Source organism: Daktulosphaira vitifoliae, unplaced genomic scaffold, assembly GCF_025091365.1.
Source record: "Daktulosphaira vitifoliae isolate Bord-2020 unplaced genomic scaffold, ASM2509136v1 Scaffold_2, whole genome shotgun sequence".
In the NCBI taxonomy this organism is placed as follows: Eukaryota; Metazoa; Arthropoda; class Insecta; order Hemiptera; family Phylloxeridae; genus Daktulosphaira; species Daktulosphaira vitifoliae.
Window position 1 is genome coordinate 35,445,921 of NW_026099573.1, and position 19,093 is coordinate 35,465,013.

General features: G+C 30.0%; 1 protein-coding gene and 1 long non-coding RNA gene across 2 annotated transcripts in view; both read right to left on the minus strand.

Moving 5' to 3' along the window:
• The window catches only part of LOC126899829 (uncharacterized protein DDB_G0287625-like), a 32,975-nt gene extending 20,937 nt beyond the window's left edge, over window positions 1-12,038 (minus strand). Inside the window, exon 1 of the mRNA XM_050675057.1 lies at window positions 11,976-12,038. The gene's annotated coding sequence lies outside the window, so the exon portion shown is untranslated. The remainder of the gene's footprint in view (window positions 1-11,975) is intronic.
• A 4,456-nt stretch (window positions 12,039-16,494) lies between these two features.
• LOC126899849 (uncharacterized) lies at window positions 16,495-17,617 on the minus strand. Its single transcript, XR_007702720.1, has 4 exons — window positions 17,492-17,617; window positions 16,960-17,010; window positions 16,738-16,839; window positions 16,495-16,653 (listed from the first exon to the last, which is right to left on the minus strand). It is a non-coding gene; the product is annotated as an uncharacterized LOC126899849 (long non-coding RNA).
• Window positions 17,618-19,093: the final 1,476 nt, after the last annotated feature.

Consider the following 19,093-nt stretch of genomic DNA (forward strand, 5'->3'; position numbering starts at 1 on the left):
TGAAAATGACTTATACTTTTGAATGAGAGTGATAAGTATTAACTGCCTAATCTAATTTCTTATCATGGTATTTTTGGAGGTTAAGTCCTCCAGAGTGATCGTTATAACTATTAAAAGCTATTAAATAAAATAATAACACAAGAAATATTTGAACTAACGCCAAAGGCGTAATAGGCGCTTTATTCGTATAAAATAATTATTAACAAATTGAAATAAACGAATTCGTCGGCAAAACAAAAGGACGTACAAAAATATAAAAGGTAACGCGACAAATTAATTTCTCTCAGAGATCGAACGGTGACTAACTAGAAGGGAGGACGGTTAATTTTAAAAATCACATTTAATAAGGTACACAGGTAGGGACGATTACATAATCAAAACTCACGACGAATACCAACAATGTTTAACAAAATACAAAATACAATAAAATAATCACGCGACATAAAAACGGTAACACTGAAGATGACTAGCTGCTGATAGTGGCAGGGGTCGCCACATTACTCCCCTTTGGAAAAAAAAAACTGACCTGTTTTTTCCGCTGATGTTGAACTTCACAAGACTGGACGGCGTAGCTATGGTCCAAAAGTGGATCGTCACGAAGTACAAAAGCGGGTTTTAGACGATCGATCGATACCCAGACTGCCCTGCGATCACACTGAATTTTGTACGTTTTCTCGCGACGCTCGAGTACGGCGTAGGGGCCTTCGTATTTGGCACTAAGCGGTGGTCGTACGGCGTCAATACGCAGAAATACGTGGCTAACTTTGTCTAACGATTGTGGCACAAATATCGAACGTCGCGGCGCGTGATTTGACCCAAGCTTCGGTTATAATTCAGCTATAAACTGTTTCAAATCTCGGACTAGTTCCGGCGTACGAGCATTTAGCGGGACTGAGTGAAACAGTTCTCCGGGCAGACGAAGTGACGTTCCGTAGACCAACTCGGCGGGAGCCGAACCAATATCCTCCTTTACCGTGTTCCTTAACGCCAACAACACAATGGGTATCGTTGTGTTGTTGGCGTTAAGGAACTAAATCGTTTCGTGGACGCGAGCGTGAATGAGAGCGAGAGAACGACGAACGACGGTAATTAAAATTGCCGGACGGCGTGGACCGTGAAGGGCGGCTGTCAGCATGCACGGTGGCTAAAGAAGAGATCTGCGCTGTTAAAGCCAAAATTGAATTTTCGATGGCACGTAGGCGTTCAGAATCGCTCGAAGTAGCAACGTTTGCGGAAACAGAAGCGATGTTATGAGCCGCACTTGCGTCCATCACCCGATCGGCCTTCACGGCGAGAGTGTCTAAACTTCCGTCCTGGCCCGCGATGACAGTGACTATGGAATGTAGTAACTTCTGCAACCAAAACTCCTTCAAAGCCGCATCACCTATTCCCTCCGGTAGAACGCTACGCATGTCGCGTAACAACTGCGATGAGCGTCGGTCGCCTAACCCGCCGGGTTGAACGATGGAGCGGAAACATGTTGCTTACGGAACAGCGTACGTTGCAATAAGTCTGTCCTTGATCTGACTATACTGTATTTCTGCATCGAGTAAGTCCGAAACCATGCGGATACCGTCCTTGTCTAATGACGCGAAAACGTAATTAACTCGAGTTAGATCGGACCGTATACGCTGGTTTGAAAAAATTGCCTCCGCGTGCGTAAACCATTGCTTCGGTGAGTGACGCCAAAAACATGGTAAGCGAACGGCAGCAATCACGGCCACTGCGACATCGGTACTCGGAGATGCCTTCGGCGGAATGGCCACTGGCGGCGGAAGTAACGGCGGTCCCGCACTCGATGTGCCGTTTTCGTTGTCAATTGACAAAGTATCCCACATCGTAAACTTAGGAAAAATTAATCTTCACAACGAAAAAGAGAAAAACAAAAAATTAACAGGAACGCACAAAAATCCAGAAGATGAAAAATAAGTTCGCACACGAGGTTACCAATTTGGAGGTTAAGTCCTCCAGAGTGATCGTTTTAACTATTAAATTATTTAAAAAAAAATCAGCTAAAAATATTAACTGGATCAAAAGTTATTTAAGTTGTCAGTGAGTGGTGGACCACCCTGTATAAAAATGAATTGATTTTAATCCAAAAAAATTAATACAGAAAAGGGCTTAAAGTACAAAATTGCAAGTTTTCAGGATAACAAAAAAAATATTTTTTATTGATACAAAATTAAAAGCTTTAAACAAGCAATAAAGTATTAAACCAATACCATGAAAATATACAGTAAACTTTATATAATAAAAATTGATCACTTGTGGCTAGTTAATTAAGTAAAATTAAAACTATATTAAAAATATTATTAATTTAAAAAAACTAAAAAATATTAAAAATATTAAACTCATTGAAACAAATTTAAAATACACTTATGGTGATTTTCCAAAAATTTGGGTTAGGTATGTCGATGATATTTTTGCAGTTATAAATAAAGATTTTAATATGGGGGTTTTCATACAACATTTAAATTCTTTTTACCCATCGATTAAATTTACATATGAACAAGAAATAGAGGGAAAATTGCCTTTTTTGGATTTATTAGTTAAAAGAACAGAGGGGGAACTAAATTTTGAAATTTATCGGAAAAACACACACACGTTCAGATACATTCCGAACACATCGAACCACACCTGGCAACACAAATTGTCAGCTTTTAATAGTATGGTTTACAGATTAATTAATATTCCGATGAATAAAATAGATTATGATAAAGAATTGGTGGTTATAAAAGAAATAGCTAAATTTAATGGGTATAACGAAAACATAATTTTGAAATTAGTCCGAAAACAAAAGTGGAAAAAAGAAAGGAGGGCAGCTAGTACACTCTCCAGCGAGGGGGAACAAAAAGTAATTAGATCACCAATTTTATTTTATCCGGGCATCTCAAATGGATTAACTAAAATATTTAAGAATTTTGGTATTACTTTGGTAACATCTAAGAGTAATAATTTAAGAGATTTATTAGGTAACCCTAAAGATAAGGTAGATGAAGGGGGGAAATCAGGCATTTATAAAATACAATGTGAAAGTTGTAATAAATGTTACGTAGGACAAACAAAAAGAAATATAGGGGTCAGGTTTAAAGAGCACTTAAGAAATATTAAAAATCAAGAAATTGAGAAATCTCCAGTGGCTGAACATTTATTGACACATAATCACTCTATTAAAACCATAAAACTAATTAAAAACGTAAATAATTACAAAGAACTTAATATCAGAGAAGCAATAGAAATGTTTAAAAATAAAAACAATTTAATTAATTGGGATCTTGGCCCACTGAAAAATTCATTATTAAACTTGTGTAAACTGGCAAAATGTGATAATATTACTTAGTGATAACGTCACTAGGTGATAAGGTCACTAGGGGTATATAAGGGAGTTTTTTCTAGTCGGGGTGTCAGTATGTGTTTAGCGTTGATAATGGTAACATTGTTTCCGAAATACGTATCCGCGACTTTTCATTAATTTTTTTGTGGCTTTTGAGTTTAATATTTTTAATATTTTTTAGTTTTTTTAAATTAATAATATTTTTAATATAGTTTTAATTTTACAGTAAACTTTATTTAACAATTTATTGTATTAATCAACGCATTTATTTTTTTTAATTATAAGTAAAAATTTAGTTCAAATTAATATAAAGAATTGAAACAATAAAATTATTAATATCAAAAGAATTTATATAGATATTAATTTAACAACTAATTAATGTATAAATTTAAGTTGTTAAATTACATGTATTGGAACAATACTTTAATTATTTAAGTATTGTTTTAATACATGTACTTTAGGAAAACTTAACTTAACTTTGAAATGAGTTTTTTGATTTTTTCAAGTTTTCAATATGGTCTTCGACCATTTGAATTGTAGATCCAACAAAAATAACGAATTCTTGTGAATCCCGAATAGTGAATTTTATAGTTGTCTGCTTTGTTTTTGACTCTATCTTAACGAGTTTATTAGTTGGTACAGAATACCCATGCAGTACCCAAATAATAGCAGCATCTCTTCCGTCTAAAAAATAAATACTATGTAACGTAAATATTGATAAAATTACACATAAAATTTTTTTTTTTACTCTTTCATATATTTGATTGTTCATTTTGATAGTTTCAATATGTTTTCTTATATTTTTGTCTTTAACGTTAGAATTAATATTAAAAATATTATTATATTAGTAAATATTAGTAAAACATTATTATTATCTTAAAGAAAAAAAAAATTACGATAATAGATTTTTTGGAAAAATTTTGATTTGCTTTTTCTTAAAACAATGTTTAAACATGATTATTTTTATTTTATTTTTTGTCATTAAGTGATTATTATTTGAATAAAAATTGTATATTACCAGTTTCTCAGATGGTAATCTTTCCAAAATTTGTTGTTCTAACTGATAGCTAATAGCTAGTCATTTTTACACATTTTTCTTCGAAGTATTATGCTATCAAATTAATTAGAAGAGTTCTTTGTTCATCTTGGAAATTTAAAAACTATTATTCAACTACTATCTTCCCTCTAGATGTTTCATTCATAACATTGCTTAGCATGATTGTATTTGAATTATCTGGACTGAGAGAAGATCTTTCATATGGAGTGAATCTTGATGGTGTTTTTGAAGTTGAGGCTTGTGTTGATGTGAATGAGCATGGCGATGAGCAACTACTTGGAACTGCATCTAATGACATTCCAATCGATTCACGCCATTCTTCTAGCTTGTGCTCAAATAATATTTGTATACCCAAATCAAAACCTTCTAATAAGCGTTCTATATGGTGTTCGGTTAAAATGATGCTAAAATATGATCAAAAAAATTCTCATACCAATGCAAACATCAACCAATATGTCAAGTTTCCATTCTGACAATAAGAGCCTTAGTACTCTTTCATCTAGATTTTTTTGAAAATTATTTGATGAAATGTCCATCATGACAAAATTTTCACCAGTATTATCCACAGTTAAGTTATCATTACAAATTCTAACTTGAGATGGGTGAATGAGCAATGATGATTCATCATAAAAAAAATCAGCAAGATCCATGATGATTTACTTTTTTTTTAATTTGATTAAAAATAAATGTATAAAGTATAATTACATTTATACTGCATAAAAAATGTAGGGTTTACCATTAAAAAAATCTTAGTATAGAAATCATATAAATAATTCACTAATAAAAACACAAAATAAAATTAAAAATTAATAATGTTAAATTCATTTTTTTTCTAATAATAATAGTATGTTACCGAAGGTAATTAAATAATTATTCATTAGTTTTAATAGATAAAAAGAAATGAAAAAAATTAATTTGATTAAAATATCTCGTGATAGAAAAAATATAAACGATAAAATATTAAATAATAAAAATTAATTTAGCAGTTTATATAACTTATTAGAAAGTTATCCGTTACTTTATTAAAAGTTGAGAATGATACATTAAATATTGAATTGAATTTCTGATTGTTATTTGCTCTTTTTATATACAGCATCTCTACTATTTTAATACATTCCCAACTATTAATATTTGTCAATGACATGAAATTGTTTAAAAAGATCATAAACACAATGACTGTGTACTCCTTCAAAAAATCTTTTTTGTTTGTCTGATCTAGACCTGTTTTGATTACATTATTTTTAAAAATGCCCAATAGCGTTACTAACTAGAAAAATTTTGGTCCAATCCTACTATGAGTTAATCGGATTAAAATGATTAGACATTGAATGTCGAAGATTTAATTGTCTGTATTTAAGGTTACATTATTAAAAATTATTGGCTAGTAAATTTATATTCACATATTATATTTAATTATAATTAAACAACTAATTTTTAAGATAAATTTCTTCTGTTATAATCTTGGATATCATGTATTCAATAATAGAATTATTAGTTATACATAACTATTAAATTAATTTTAAAGTATATTCATTACTTCATTATACATGTAATATTATAATAATAACTTAAAATGTGCAATATTTGTTTTCAGGAGAAATTCATACCTTGCATATTAGGTAATACAAAAGTTAAAAATGGTGTTGATGATTAAATAAATTAAACAATTATTTTATCATTCAATATTTTAATTATCATTTAATTCTTTTTTTGTTTAAATATTGTATAGTTTCTACTTGCTCCTTCACTGTTGGTCTTTGTTTTGGTTGGAATGCGTTTATACCACCTAATCCTAGAAGTGATGTTTTGGAAAAAGCAGAAATACTAAAAAATATAATATACTTTGGTGTTGTAACTGTTAGTGGACCGGCTGTTGCTTATGCTAACCAAATAGGTTTACGAGGAATTCTTTTAATAGGCGCATTAATAAATATTGTCGGTTGTTTCATGATTCAATTTTCATCCGATATGTTTAATGCTATACTCTTTGGACGAATATTTCAAGGTTTTAATGCAGGAATTGTGTCTATAATGGTACCTAATTATTTAGCTGAAGTTTCTCAAACCAATTTACGTGGTAAAGTTATAATTAACCATATAAGTGAACAATTATCTAAATAAAACTAAAAATAACAATCTATCAAGTAAACTAGGGTGATCGTTTTTAGAAAAAGAAAGAGTACATTTTTTACTTTCTCCGCTACCAAAAATAAAATATAATAATCATCATAAATATAATACATTTGTTTTTAAAAATTAGTATATTACTTTTTACTAACAATAACTTAATTAACTATTTATTAGTAAAGTATTTAATAATAGGTAAATAGTTACACATCAAATTTAGCTTTTATGCGACACTGAGAAGGCATTATTTCTACTCTGATGTGTTTTTTTTAAGTCTGATACCATTTTTCTCAGCTCTCGCCGGACCGATTACTTTAACGGTACATCAAAACATCGCAAATTATATTTAATTTGTTTTACTATAAATTCAAAAAAAACTCAGCTATCTTCATTGATAATAACCAATTAATAGCTATTATTACCGATAAACGTCCGAGACGGAAAGACCTAGACAATATAAAACTTTGTCATTCGTATTTTTAACACGCTTATATTAATTTAACCTGTATGTGTATGTATGTATGTTTGTAACTCTCCAAGCGCCACGCGTTATCACATATTCCGTCGTCTATGGCCTTGAGACTAGACTGTCATAACGCATTCACCTCACCCTATGCCACGCTCCCCACTCGACGTCAACACTATTCCTGTATAAATTTATTTTTGGTTATCGTACCCGTACACGCGTGATTTTCATCAATATTATATATATATATATAAACAAATTTTTATTTTGACTGATCAATACCATCCGCGTGTCATACGGCTTACGTATATATTCCTACCGCCGTTTATACCTCAGGTTTAATGTTAGTCCGACTCGCCCGCCCACTAAACACGGCTATACCTAGTGCATGATACGTTTACGTACGTAAGTCGCTTTACTTATTATATATATATATATTCTAATTACTATTAAAATTTATATATTAACACGCTTTATTCTAATTAAGAGAATAAAGTATTCATTCCGATTACGAGGGATGATTTCCGTATCGTCATTTTTCGTCACTACCTCCACGTTGCGCGCTTGCTGCTTTCCTTGGATGTGGTAGCCGTTTCTCTGATTCCCTATCTGGAATCGAACTCTGATTTCCCGTTATCCGTAACAATCAAGATATTGATAGTAACTACTATCATAACATGAAACTAAAAAGTGAAAAATAAATATAGTTTAAAAAAACTAAAAAAAAAAGCTTTTAAAGCACATCGAACTAAAAAGTTAAAAATAATTTTTAAAATAAACTTAAAATAATTATGAACAAAAAATACTAGTATTATTGTGATAAAAGCGTGGGTGCTTTGTGCTATATTTTTCGTATATTGAGCGCCCGACGCTTTTATCACAATTGTATTTTTTGTTCATAATTATTTTAAGCTTTATTTTAAAAATTATTTTTAACTTTTTAGTTTGATGTGCTTTAAAAAAGTGTTTTTTTAAACTATATTTTTTTTGGTTATCGTTTCCGTACACACGTGCGTGTCATCAATATTATATATGAAGAGTGAATGTGTCAAACGTTCTATGTGCCAATAAAGTGAAAAATTGTTTTATTTCTGATTTATGTTCTATGTGCCACAATCTTGTATGTGTTTCAAATGTCAATTAAATTTTTTACTTTGTTATGAATACTTAACTTAGTTTTATTATTGTCCCACAATTGTAATAACAGATAATCATAAATTGAATTGTAATTGAGGTCGGCCTAAAAGAATGTGTTTATAAAGTATTTTTCGGTGTTGCAAAACCGGAAAGTGGGCCAACTGCGACTGTTGTAATTCAGAGCATCGTCAGTCATTTANTGTTGGAATTCAGAGCATCGTTAGTCATTTGACAACTATTGTGCGATTACTATTACTTTTATTTTAATAAACTAATTAATTATTCGGCAATACTATTTTATTTTATTCTATTTGTTACTCTCGTAACAACTTGTACAAAATTGCATTCATAGATGGTGTTCGTTATGTGAGACATGCCCATGTTACCATCGTTTTTTGTGTTTTCTGAACAAATATGTTTTTGGCACATAAAACGTTTGACACATTCACTCTTCATATATATAAACAAATTTTTATTTTGACTGACCAATACCATCAGTTTATACTTTAGGTATAACGTTAGTCCCACCCTTTTTTTTTTTTTTTTGACGACCGGCATTATTGTAGGCCGCCCTGGAACTGCCGTGAGGCATTACTTCAGGCCGGTCCACGCTGTCTTAATAATTCACACCACCACGTTGTGAATCAGCCCGAAATTAATCAAGAGCTGATTCGCAACGTGGTGTGGCCCCCTCCCGTTAACCGGATCCCAGAGTGGGANCAAATAAATACAATATCCAATAGCTATGGTTCAATGCTTGATATTATATTATCCAATTCAAATTCCCCGCCCGCCCACAAAACACGGCTATACCTAGTGCATGATACTTACCTAGTTATAATTTGTATATAAATTATCACTTTTATCAGATAATCTGTTACAATTTAGTTATTATTCTTTAAAATATTTTTTATGTATTATAAGTGTCATATATAAAATTATTGAAAACAAGGAAAGAGAAAAGATATTTTATTATCTTAATCCTAGTAGCATCATCAATCTAGCGAGATTGCAGCGTGGGTATTTTTTCGAAAAATAATTAGTCATCAAGATTCTTAAAATGTTCTGGCAGAAAATCTTTTTGAAACAAAGAATTTTGTACAAAGCAGTTGTAACTATAATTGTAGTAATGGTGGTCTTAATTTAGTATGTACACTAGGGTGGATAAAATAAATTCGATCTTCGAAATATTAATGAGGACCATTTTAACTTTATTTTATACATTAAAATAGGCATTTTGTGAAAATTTGAGATTTAAAAAAAAAATTTTACTAGTGACTCAATGTGTTTTTAGTATTTTGACCAAAAATACTAAAAAAAAACGACCTCTGTTATTCAATTTTTGGTCAAATATTATGATTAAAATATCAAAATATTTTAATTTTTATTGTAGAATACAAATTTTTTAGTTTCAAAATTTGATAGCGTGGATATCATAATTAACATCACTATATGGTATGTTTCTAGTAGGTCTCAAGTAAGCTTCATTTTTTAGCTTCGATGCGAAGCTGAGAAGGTATTGGTTTTACTAGGATGTGTTTTTTTTTTTTTGTGTCTGTTACCACTTTTTCTCAGCTCACACCGAACGGATTTCCTTCAACGATACGTCAAAAGATTACAAATCGTATCTAGTCGAAGACATTACCCTTCAAAATTGAAAAAATTTCCCTCGTTCCCCGTAAATGGGGGAAACCTCCAAAAAAATTACAAATTTAAAAATTGCTAATTTTCGAAATTTTTTTAATATTTTTTACTAAAAACTGCCTTAACTTTTTCAAAAATGAACATATGAATATAATTTTTTTTTATATAGATGCTTAATGTTTTTACTTATCATTTGGTATATTTTTTTTGTAAATCTGACACTTAACCTGCCCACAGGGGGGGGATTTAAAATGACAACTTTTTTACAAAAATTTAATTTTTTCAACATAACTTTTGAAAATGTTCCGGAAGGTCTGACACTTTTATATATATCTTAAATTAAAGCTAATGTAATATACTTTATTATGAAAAAAAAAATTTGACCTCTGGACTTGTCTTCACGGCGAAAATGGCTACCGAATGCTATTTTCGTGTGAAAATTCTCGATTTTATTATTTATATTATATTTAACTTTATAATGCTATAACTTATTGAAAAGTTTATGGATCCACACAATTTTTTTATGAGAAATAATATTTTTTAATAAACCCTTTTTCATTCGACATACTTTATCTTAATCGAGATATTAATAAGGAACCAGCAGATCAAGTAGCTTTTGGAATAAAACACCAATTTTTTTAAAATTAAACACTATCTAAAGATTTGCATCGAAGCGTTTATTTTTGATAGTGATTTTAATCACTGTCAGATATCATTATACTTGATCCAACTATGCCACGTCACCACTGTGCCGCGACCCCCCTGTGCTGGGTTTTTTTTTATGCAGTTTGGCTGATATATATGTATAATATAAGTCGAAAAAAATTCCTCAATAATCTTAAAAACTTATACCTTTTTTTTAAATTAATGCATATGCTAAAACTTACGATATTCTTGAAAATATGAATAAATGACAATTGTCTTTAAAATTAATGAACTTACCACAAGATTCAACGCTCTATCATCTCAACATAATTTTCTAAGGACTAAAGTAGATAAAATTGAAACTAAATTTGAATCATGAAAAACAAATTCATCAATTTTAATTAATGATGAGTTAATATCAGAGATAATCGATAGACAATCACGGTTGAAAAATGTATTGCTTTTAATTTACCTGAAATTCTCAATGACTCAACTAATACAAAATCCGATTCTAATTCAGTTCAAAATATACTTAATTTTCTTAAATTAAAGACTAAACCGAACTCCATAACTGGTCTGGGCAAACCTTCCTCCAATACTACTAAGACACGACCACTTAAATTATGTTTTTTCTCTTGAATTACGAAATTTATAGATATGATAGAACTTAACTAACTAGTTCATTATCCAGAGGAGAACGTGTCCTAATGGCAGTTAATAAAAGATATGTTTCCTCACAAATTAACACTGAAATAAATTCATCACAGTCGTGCTTTGTTTGTGTTAAGATAAATTGTAAAAAAAAATTAATTGTGAGTTGCAGCTACTTCCCACCAAACTCTTCATGTTTATTTTACAGTTATTATTTTTCTATTTTAGATAATCTAATTTCTTCACAATTCTTCACAAATGATTATTTCCTATTTTTCGGTGATTTTAATTTACCTATCTTAAGGGGTAATATCCACCAAATGCTCAAAAAATCAAGGCTTTTTTCATGATTTTTTTTAAAGGACATTTGAGATGTAAGGTATATAAATAATATATCATTGGATTAAGCAACTCTTGGAGAATAGAAAAATATTTTTTATTGTTATTTTTTTTACAAAATGGCGGCTGTGCAGCGATTGCCGTGAACTGCTTTTTTAAAAAGTTCTTCCGCGGCGAGCAGTAGAAGTCGTGCCCAACTCCAACTATAACAAAAGAAAAATTTTTTTCATTATCTACACGAGTGTCGCTAGTGAAGTACACATGATTATATTTTTAGAATTTTTTTTCGCAAAATGGCGACGGTTTGAAAAATTTTTTTTTTTTCGACAATAAAAATTGACTATAATTGTTTATAACTTTTTTTGTTGTTAACCAATCGCTAAAATTGTGTGTACTTCACTAGATAATCTAATGAAGAAGCTACAGTTAAAATTTCAAGTCAATTGGATGTAAACTTTTTCAGTTCTACTGCTCGCCGATTTTGATAACATGGTTTTGAAAAAAACGCGTTTAAAGTTTCAAAATTCTATAAATCTTAAGAATCGCAATAATATAGTCCTTAATAATTTTTTTACCTTCAGTCAGCTATCCCTGCGCCGTAAAGTTGTCCTTCCTGGTCCTTATTTTCCTCTTCTTCCTTTTTTTTGTCTGATGTAAGGCTGCTCCTAGCCTCTTTCGCGATATCGGACATACGATGATCAGAGACTTTGACGCGATTGGCGTCCGATCCTACGCAAAACTCGTACATGTTCGGTCCAACGGTTAACCCAAGAGCATCATAAACGGCAAACATACCCGATAAACCTTCGTTGAAGGTAATAACGGCTACATCAGTCGCAATATCAACTATAATCTTATCGCTAGATATCGTTTTTGGAGCAATTAACCACACTACAGCATTGAAATACTCGTTACTATTTTGAGAATACGCACCCAAGTAGCGTAACTGAAGGTTGTCGGAACTGAGTTCTTTATACATGGGTTGTATCGCCTTGAAAACATCCTCATGCATTGGACTCTTGTGCTCGTATGTTGCAAGAGTACCAAGCGCTTTACTGCGCTGTCAAGAACAACAAGAACACTCTCTTTGTGCGAAGGGTACACCTCCTCGTACTCAGCAGTACCTTCTTTTTTTTGCCAATATTCACACACTTTACAGTACTTTGATTTTACACACACATCTAATACCTTGCCAGTGTGCCAACCAATTAAAGTAACTAATCCAAACAAAGATGAAAACCCCCTCTTACGCCAAGATCCATTGCCTGACACCGTAAGACCGCCTTCTTCACCTCGTTCAATAGAACGTTCTTTCTCTTCAATAGCTGATTTTTTCATAGAAATAATTTTAACAGATGAAGTAGCAGTGCCAATATTGGAAATGATCATACTGTAAGTTGTTTGAAAAACAGGCTTTGCGAAATCCATCATCGCACAGAACTTTTTTATACCGTTGATGCCTATGCCAATGACGCGCATAGCAAAAATAATACGGCAATTGATCTCATAAGCACGATCATGTATTAGAGGACAGTTAATAATATCGGCATCACCGCAGTTCGAACAAGACACAACAATCTTGAAGCCTAGTCCACGCTTGCTCGACTGTGAAAACTGCACATCACTATTACATTTTTTACATACTAATAATTCAGAAAGAGCAGTAAATACAGCGAAAAAAAATGTATGAAACAGTAGCCGAAATCCCTATCAACATCGCAATCACGATTTAAATCAGAATTTTTTAATTTTTTCGCCTTATTTTGAATAGCCTTCGAACGCATAGTGGTTAGGCGGGTGTCGGTTACTAATTTTACTCCGGGTTGTTCTGGTACTTCTTGTTTTACTGCCTTTGTGGTCACTGTACAACTTGTTACTCATAATTAAGTACTTTTGAATATAATTCACAGTTAAAAAGTACAGCAAAACTCAAACTAAGAACGTACACAACTAGAACGGCTGATCGACTAAACAAAGGGAAATTGTGAGTAAACACGTGCTGTACAGACGCTGTAACGATCGAAATTCTATACTTCATATTCAAAAAAAGATATCGATCATAGGTAACTTCTACTAATTTACAAAGCCGCGAATTAAAAAAAAAAACGAGCATCGCTAAAATAAGCGAAAAATGTGATTTTGGAGCATAAAAGTTGTTCGGAAAAAATTGATTTAAACGAATTTTGAGTTTAGATCAGTACTTGGGCGTTGAAGATTTTGATTCTAGGATAGTTTTAGCATGATATAAGCCAATACAAAAAAAATGAAAAAAAAAAAAAATTTGGTGGATATTACCCCTTAAATGAAGCATCTTTAAATGCCAATTTAAATCTATTACCTCCTGAAGCTATTTTTCTGGAAAACCTAGAATTTCTTAACCTATTTCAAATAAATACAATATCCAATAGCTATGGTTCAATGCTTGATATTATATTATCCAATTCAAATTCTCATTTTATTTTCATATATAAAAATCTCATGTCACGGTGTTTGTACGCGATGGACACCGAAACTACTGAACCGATTTTGATGAAATTTGACATACATGTGTAATTGGGTCCAACTTAGGCAAAATGATAGTTTTTATATTGATTAATAGCCTCATTTATTTTTTATTAACACGGTTATATTAGTTTTACGTGTATGTTTGTTGTGAGTGTTTGTAAATCTCCACGCGCCACGTGTTATTATTTTCGCGTATCCCGTCGTTTATGACCTTAAGACTAGACGACTGTCGTAACGCATCACCCCACCCTGCTCACTATACGCCAACAAAACACTATTCCTGTATAATTTTTTTATGACGATATTCGCAGGTACATAGCATTTGTTATCAATAGTAGTTTGGAGGTTATGAGTATATATGAGCTCCAATAAATAAGTATAACAGCATGAGTGATTGTTATCAAGTATAAAAATATTTATTGTTACTAAACAAATATTAAACAAAAGTATATCAGGTTTAAACCAATTAATAAAACAACAAATTACAAAAAAAAAAAAGTAATATAAAAGGTATAAGAGCGTGAGCAGTAACTAACGTGTGTTGTATATAATCGAGAAGACTGACTCTACCAAAACTAAACAAAATAACAGTTACATTTTTTTATCACATACAAACAGAAACGACACAACACGAATACCAACACATAAATTCACAAATATAATTCACGCGACATAAATGCGGTAACACTGGTGACTGATAGTGGCTGCACGGCCACAGTAGTAAGACACAATTGTGAACTTATAAATACACTAACTGCCAATATAGAAATTATATCTATTGATAGTCATAATTGATAATAAACACTCCATGACTGTGATAGCGATGCCATAAAAAACTAAAAAGTAAAAAATAAATAAAGTTTAAAAACTAAAAAAACAAGCTTTTAAAGTAATTGAACTAAAATGTTAAAAATAATTTTTAAAATAAGCTTAAAACAATAATACTAGTATTTTTCGTTCATTATTGTATTAAGCTTATTTGAAAAATTATTTTTAACTTTTTAGTTCGATGTGCTTTAAAAGCGTGTTTTTTTAATTTTTTTTTACTATATTTATTGAAAATTATATTCGTAAAAGTCGATTGCTATTATTTTCTCATAGATGGCGTTATGAAACTTTTGTATTTTATCAATTTTCATCATTAAAGTAATGTAAGCGTTCAACAGATGGCGTCTGTCTATGTGTTTTCTTTCGATAATTGTAAACACTTCTCAAAATGATTGATAATAATTGGTAATTTCTGCTTAGACACGTTATTCTTTCCATATATTAATCCACGATACATTGTATAGGTTATTGGGTAAGTATTACTTGATTTATTAATGTTTTTTTTTAATTATGTCGTTTTATTTGATTTAATATATTTAATTAAAAGTATTTTAATAAAGTCCATTAAATTTTATGCAATTTATTTATGCTATCTTTTTTTTATCTTGTTTATATTCATATTCATAGGTCAAATTTATTCATATTAGCAAGATAGGTTAGCTAAAAATATTGTCACCAAATAGAGCTTAATTAAATTTTAATATTAACATAATATAATAGTAACATAAATGTTTAGAGTAAAAATCAATCTTTGATATCTCATTGATTCATTTTAATTTACATTTAATGTAAGAAATTCAGTTATCAGTTATCATTCTTATGTGTTCGCCTATCGATATTTCTAAGTTAAAAATAAATATGTCGGTGTGTAGCGTATGTACTAACGAAATTTACGATAATGATAACATCCATTAACTGCTTCAGATTATTTAAATATATTCTTCTCAACTATTGGACATCTTATAAAAAAAAAACAATAGCACAGTGGGGTCGAGGCTCAGTGTGGACGAGGCATAGATAGGACAAGTATAGATGATATCTGACAGTGATTAAAATCACTATCATAAGAAACGCTTCGATGCAAATTTGTAGATAGTGTTTCATTTAGAGAAATTGGTGGATTATTCCAAAAGAAACATCAACTCTTATTTCTTTAATTATATCCTGATTAGTAGTTCTTTGATTTTAAAATATAATATATGAATAAATACTAATTATAGTTTTTAAATTTAGTATGAAATTGTGATGACAGCTATGATGTATGGTTCATTGCAATATGGTTCCAATGCAGCCATATTTTCAGCTATCTCTTTGGTGCGTTGACTATCCAACTGAGACGCGATATCCAGCTACTTTCCAGTTAATATATTGAGAAATGTAGTGGCTTGCATAACACATTTTTTGTGATATTCTTTTTCCATATGTTTTTGAAAAAATTCTCTAGCTTTTTCCAGTCTCGAAAACCGACAGACACAAGTTTTCCTGGTTTTTGATGACCCCTTTTTCAAACGCCTTCATGGAAAAATAACCAGCAAGATTTGCAATATACACTGTCTTCTCTCAGAATNAACCAGCAAGATTTGCAATATACGCTGTCTTCACTCGCTGAGTAAGCCAGCCAAGCAAAATCATTAGTAATCCACTTAGGTTGAAAACTTCTATTATGCGATGTTTCTGTAGGGAATTTGTATGTTTGTTTTGGTAACAATACCNCTGTAGGGAATTTGTATGTTTCTTTTGGTAACAATACCGATGAAAGTACATTTTTTTTCGTGGTGTCATCTAGCAAATTTCGGTTTGTGATCCCAATATCAAATCGATTGGCTTGCCACACAGGGTGAACGATTTCATGTAAACCAGTTGAAGTGACTGGGTCAGATATGTTGTCTTTGGAGTCCAAATGGGATATATTATCCTCTTCTGTATAATAAAATTTGTATTCTATATAAACGTTTAAAATAATATAAGATATTCGTTAATGATGGTTCGAAATATGCTGCTCACTTTCTTTGTCTATGCCGACGTGAAAATTCGTTTTCGGCCCCGAGTTAACTTTGAAACTATGGTTGCTTTGTTCACTACACTCACTATTGTTTAAAAAGTTCTCTGTAAAACATAAGAAACGAACATTTTAAGAAATTTACCAGAAGAATTCAAATTCGGATTATTTTTTGGAAATTTGATAGATGATAAAAATAAATACAACAAAACATTTTTATAAAGTACCTGTTAAACCACCATCATTTGGTTTATTTGGATTTTGTTCTAGGTCTAGATCTGTAAAAATAATAGAAAGTAAAATTAAAATGATTAATTATAATTATTAGTCAATTTAACTAAAGTAAATAATAAACCATTGAAATGTTTTTGAAGTCTACAAAAATTAAAAATAACACATAATTATTCAATAATGGTTAAACTTCAGTTGATAATAATTAATTAATGTTCAAAAATATAAACTTAATAAAACAATTTTAAAAGTTTATCATTAATATCTGGCATACCACAACTTTTAAAATTTAACATTCATCTTATCTATTTCATTGTCATCAGATCTTATTTTTCTGAATATAAAAAGGTTTTAATGCAACAAAAAAATGTGACCAAAAATTTTTTTAATCAATAGAAATAAGAAATGTGTGAATTAACCAATAAAGATAAAAAAAATTTACATAGTTTAAAATAATTCATTCTATTGTTATTACTATACTATTTTATTCGTTAGTTAAATATCAGTCAGTTAAATATTATACATTACCCAGATTTGTTGTGGAGAATGAATTCGTCGATGAAAAGAACTTTTTTATGTTGCTGGTTGTTGTACTGGTAGATTTTCTTTTTCTGCTACATGAATTTAGGTGTCTTAGCCATTTGCTTTGGTTTAAATCTCCCTTACTTTTACCACGAATACATAATTTATCTTTATTCATGACGAATAAAAGTATTATGATTTATAAATAATATTACTGTTTATTGATAATAATTTTTTATTGATAAATTACATATTAAAATAACTACACAATCACAAATTTTAATTTCGAACAAACGAACGCGTCAAAATTTTTGATGGATATAATAAAAATAGCACATTGCTATCATCCACAGTTATGTTATCATAAACATCAAACATCAACACATTTGGTAATTCCATTAGGTTTGGTTTTTTTTTTTATCTAAAGTTATCGTAAAGGGGTATTCCGCCTTGGCCATGGTGTAGTTTGTAATGGACATGTATTATAAACAAACAAAATAACATTAAATAACTGCTTTAGTAATTAGTGTCATTATTCACAACTTAAAATAAAAGTACATAATCATATATGTACAAATATAATATATTTATATTCCGTATGTAATTTGAAACGCTGGATGTCCTTACTGACGACCGAAAACTTAAATTTCGAAGAATAGAAAATGCTATACTGAAAAAATTCTACATTGAAGACTTTTCTATGGAAAACCTCACATGGAAAAATTTTTTGAATTTCAAATTTTCGAGGCCTCCCCATGGATACGTGCCTGCTCAAACGTTAATCTACATGGTTGAATTTAGAAAACAGTACTGATTAATTTGTAATTTTAAAATTCTACATATTTTTAATATTTCTATTATTTCTCATTAGCAAATTTCGAGTCATGTATAATTGTACTGGTAATCGGTTTATCATATACAACTTAATTATTCGCAAAATAAATATATTATAATAAAAACAGCACAATGGGGTCGTGGCACAGTGAGGACGTGGCATAGTTGGGCCCAGTATAGATATCTGACAGTGATTAAAATCACTATCACAAAATACGCTTCGATGCAAATCTATAGATAATATTTAATTTTAAGAATTTGGTTGATTATTCTTAAAGCAAAATTAACTCCTATTTCTATCATTATTATTAATTAGTAGTTGTTTTATAAGTATAATCTATGAATAAATATCTATTAAAGCAATTTAACGTAGTATGAAATTCATATTTAATAATTTAAAATTGTAATTTTTTCGGAGATATATAAAAAATTATAAAGTAGTTATTACTTTTATGGCAAACGTTTATAAAAATTGAAGGGTTTGACACAGAACTTTTTAGATAATAATTTGTTGTTTATTATGAATAAATGGCTTCAAAAAATTTCCTTATAAGTCAAAAATATACTTTCATTATTCAATTTTTCGTTCTAATTTCAAATTAGCAATTATATTTTTTCTATCACCAATAATTATTGATATAGGATATTATAGGATATAGTTATATAGAACTATAAGGAAAATAATTCTGATTAATATTATTATTATTATTTCTTTTGCAATAATTTACGATAAAAAAATAATTAAAATCACAAAAAATTGTTTTTAAATTATTA